Source organism: Brachionichthys hirsutus, chromosome 5 (assembly GCF_040956055.1).
Source record: "Brachionichthys hirsutus isolate HB-005 chromosome 5, CSIRO-AGI_Bhir_v1, whole genome shotgun sequence".
NCBI classification, from domain to species: domain Eukaryota; kingdom Metazoa; phylum Chordata; class Actinopteri; order Lophiiformes; family Brachionichthyidae; genus Brachionichthys; species Brachionichthys hirsutus.
Window position 1 is genome coordinate 12775212 of NC_090901.1, and position 5093 is coordinate 12780304.

The following is a 5093-nucleotide window of genomic DNA, read 5'->3' on the forward strand; positions in this document are numbered from 1 at the left end:
GGGATCCAGTCTGGAGCGCTGCAGTGTCCAGACGAGAGCAATCGAATCAAGTCGCGTCGATTCGAGTCAAAAACTTCTCCTCTTTTCATTTTTTTTAATATCCGGATCTCCTAAAACGTAAGGTAAATGTATTATTTTTGAAAAACTATTTCTAATTTGAGATGCAATTGTTGTCTAAACGTATATGGCAATTGCTGTATTGTAATCAAAGCAATCAAGTCATCTGCAATTCCATGGAGGTCCTTCTGAGGGCAGAAGAATTCCATTACAAATATAAACTCCACTCGTTTCTTGTTACTCAGCAGGAAAATTCTAAAATAATAAAAAATAATAACAATAATAATGTTGGCGATTAAAAGATACAATACCAACAATAGCAGTAATAATAATAATAATAAAACAAGCATAAAATGTCCTTAACTATAGCTGAAAAAACCGTGAAACAATTTTTTTTATCCTTAAAATTGCACTGTAATCCGTTTTCCCACCTGACAGGGTGCTGTCACCTCTTCAAATGTGCAAAACAGCATAAAAAGATCAGTCATAATTAACGTTCCCTCTAAGGTGCGCTCGTGCGTAATTACGCACAGCTGATACGGTCTTCGCGCTGCTAAAATCTCCGTTGCGCACAAAAGAAAATCCAACCTAAATTGAAAATAACATAAACACGTAGAAATCCATTCTGTGCTATTTTCCACTGAGTCGGTGAGTGGCCGGTGACTGGCTGCTCCGGCTAATGATGAGATTCACGTGTTTTTACGCATCTAATAGACGCCATTGTAAAAGGAGTTCCAGGACTCTCGGGGACCACAGTACACACATCCTTTGTTTGTTGATTTTTATCGCTTATTTTTATGTTATTTATTTTTATACTATTGTGCACTTTGAGATTTGCTTTCAAATGTAAAGTGCGTTTAAAATAAAATGTATTATTATGATGCTGCTCAAAGTTGTCCACTGCTCAGGGAGTTTGTGTGTTTGCTCAGACGCATGAAAAATTAGAGGGACCATTGGTCATCATTCATCTTTGACATTTTTTATATTATATAATATTATATATGTCATTATTATTATTACTCATCCCACAGATTGCACATCAAATTCATCAGACATTATAGTCAGTACCCCTAAAGAGCAGACATCAATTTACATCCTCAGAAATCAAAATTTCACGAACTGACACAAGCCAAGTAAAATGAATTAATTTTAAATGAAGGTACTATGTTCTTCTCTGAAGCTGTGTCAGCGTTACAGTGGCCCCTTTATTGACTGTAGCAATAGTCTCAGGGCTTTTTGAGATATTTTCACTATGCAATCCAGAGAAAAACACAAGTAATTTGCTGGCTACGAAACACAAGGAACATTTTCCATTTTCCTAACCTTATAATTTGGCTTGCTAAGATCTGAAATTCTTTTTGTATCACTGCAACATGATGTTGGTTTTAATTCATGATGAACTCAACTCTCCCCTCCGTCTCTCACCCTCCATGTGCTTTGGCCTTAAAAATAATACAAAATAAAAGGATGGTCTCAACACAGTATTTGAAGCACATAAATTGAAGAGGTACTTGGGAGGCACCATAACCACATCATATTCACAGGTGTTAGATGCTAAGAAAAATCACATTTAGTGTCATTTAATGCTTTTTGTTGAAAAACTGAACATTAAACTCACTTTTGGTCTCTACTGCTGCAGGAGAAATCAACTCATGACTCAAACGGCAGCAAGAGGCAACTGTTCATCAACATATGACACTCAATTCCTAAAAAGTCTGAAATGGCAAAAGTCATATCTTACATTGTGACTCGCGGGCCACAATTGGTACTGAGATTTGACAGAGGAGCCGGGCCAGGAACAGATGGATGGAGCGTTTGTGTGAACTAATATGAATTACATGTAGAAGCCATTACAGGAAATAATTTAGCCTTTTACAGGGAGCATGACAGGGAAAAGGTCAAATGAATGAGGTTTAATTATAATAAAATGTTATTTAATTATATAATTTGGGCAAGTTTGGCGGGGCCGGATTAAAAAGCCCAACGGGCTGTAGCTTGCCCATGCCTGGGCTAGTGCCATTACTTTCTGAGTGATTGTAAATGTTAAATCCACCATGCCCATAGAGGTGACTGGAGAGAAATAAAACACAAAAGGCCAATGTAAGGGCTGACACCTTCACTTCACTGCACATTATTCTACTTTAGTGCAAAGTGATATTTGAAATCATACATCGATGAATAAATTAAAAGATCTAAATATAATGAAGATGGCTGCCAGACACAGTCAGATCTCTCATGTTACTTCCCCAGCGACCAATGACCTCTGAAGTTTTTGGGCGAAACCGCCGACTCGTGATTTTCCAATAATGATGGTTTGGGTCAAAGGTTTCTCCCGAATGCTGGGTTTCCCTGACAGCATCCTAGTATCAAACTTGACTTTTACAGATTGACAAATAGGCGAGAGTGGATCATCTGGCTAGTTTAGTCATTTATCAAGGAAGGAAAAGGTGAAATGTTTGAGGGGAACATCCCCTCTTGTCATAACTGCAGAGCGCAGTGCCTTATATTTTTTACGATTAATTTCTGGCTCAATGTCTATTCCGTTGCTAATTCTCCAAAGCGACCATGACGTGATCACTGATCTCCGTTCAAATTGACGGGCTCGGGTTGGACAGCTTGTGTAGAGGAACGCACGAGTTGCTGATGCGTTACATTCAAATACCAAAATAGGTCCAATAAGAGTGCGTTCAAAACTTGTGACTGATGTAGGAGTCAGAGATGATTCAAAGGCGGATTTCTCCTGAGACTTAACGCCACGTCCCAGGAATAACAGGCACACTAGTGTAGATGACGGGGAAACCCAGGACTGCTCAATTGTTGCATCTGGATCAGCAAATGAAAGTAGAGTCTATTAGCTGTCACATTTTATTCCATTCTATCGATTACAGGAACATTGTGGGAAGTCTTCATACATCACCTCTCTGCATTCTGAAGAGTGAGGAACACCTCACGTCCATCGACATAAGAAACAAAAATAGTTAAATATGAACAAATGAATAAAGAATCCCCATTCAGTGGATCCATGGTGGGGGGGGGGGGGGGGGAACTGAGTCTCATGTCTCCAGCTCGCCCTCGTCTGCCAGTGACGCGACGTGGGGAGCTGACAGGAGCTTAGACCAAGAGGCTCCTCTTGTTATCACACACACACACACACACACACACACACACACAACTCACATGCACAAACAGTCGTATGCGCGCTCCGATGCTGGATGCTGTCGGCGGAAAATGACTCGTTACGATCAATGGTTGAAAAATCTGGCAGAGAAACAGAAAGAAGTGAGAGGTCGGATGGGTCAATAGCAGCGCGTCACGTCGCTGCAAACATCAGCAAAGTAAAGGGAGCACTGCCAGTCGCCATGGTGACACGGACATCTAGACTGTAAACATTTCAATACACACTCACCGCTGTCACGCACACACACAAAAGCTGTACACACACACACACACACACACAGAGTGAAGCTTGATGCTGACATCCCAGGCACACGTTATACAGTAAACTACATTGCTGCTCCTTCCTCCCAACCAATCACAACGGAGCATGCTCAGATCCCTCCTCTTCACAGCATCCGTCTTGAAGTTACCCGCTTCCATGCGGATCCTTATAAGACAAGCTGACACCCTAATCTTTTTACCCTCCGTTCCTCACTACCTGATCAGGTGTGCCCCCCCCCCCCCAAACAGATCTGAGGTGCATTTGAAGAATCTTCTGATTTGACTAATGTCAGTCAGGAGGGACACAAATTGAGGCTGAATCAATGAGAGAGAAGCATCGCCGGATCCGGTCTGTTGATGTCGCCGCAAAATAAAGTCTGCTTCTCAAAGCGAGCGACGGCAAATGGACGATCCTCTATGTGGCGGGTTCCGTATTGTCTCTCTTCTCTGTGTGGATTCCTTCCTCTTCCGGCACGCCCCCAATCCCCGCTGTGCTTCCCCTCTACTCCCCCAGTTAAGGCCAAGACAGTGCTGGACACAAAGGACCGACAGGCCTGGATCCAGATACAAGATGGAGTCCAGTTAGAAGTGTCTTCAGCAGAAATGCAGGGTTTGGCAGAGGCTCGCCAAAGTACAGCGGTTTGAGTGTAAGATTTGTTTTTGTTTTTGGCTCCGTTTACATGGTTAAGATGATGGATTTGGTCAGGATAAATATTGATCGCTTTGATTGTTTGGTTGTCTCTGTGTCCAGATATCGATGGCAGGACAACAATGTCCTGGAGAGAGAGACAGGTGGAGGAAACAGACAAGAATGATTCGTCATTAGTTGCTCACAATTTGTCGAGAAACATATTTATCTCGAAATGGAAAATGCCATTTCACACACGTGCTGGATATTTATTGAATATCCTTAGCATTATGACACAAAATGTATTGTAACTTATAGTTATATTGTGTTAACATTAACTCATTGAGTGCCAGCCATTTTCAACTCAGCTATATGATGAGTGCCCAAGTTTTCATGCATTTTTCAAGCCCCACAGAATATTCTTTACTATGACTATGCACACAACAAACGTACCAAATTAAAAATTAAAGTATATTATTTTATGATTGTGTCCTACTATTTTGCATTCTGCAGTTATTGGCTGTTGAAGAGAGGCAGATTTCAATGTCGGGGTTGGCGGTGAATGTTTGGCTTTGAAAAAATGTCTTTAGACGTCAATGGCACTCAAAGAGTTAATAAAAGCACTGAGGTGTATGAATACAGCCTCAATGGGCTGTCAGCATTTTCCGACTGTATTTATAGGCTCCGTCTTATTGAAATTGGATTTTGTGACTTGACCTTTGAAAGGTGATATCAGTGTTATTACAGACCTTTTCTTTTTTTTTGGCGGGGGGGTTATGCTTAAGAACCTCATATGCTCATTTCTATAATTACTTTATATTGATCTAAATACATAAAATCCATCATATGACAAGAATAAGGCAGAAAATAGACCACATCTCAATTTGAATACAGGGCAGACATGATTTCTGTTCACTGGTTCACAAGGACAGGTCTCACCATCAAACGGCGTGTTGGGCCAGATGGTCAG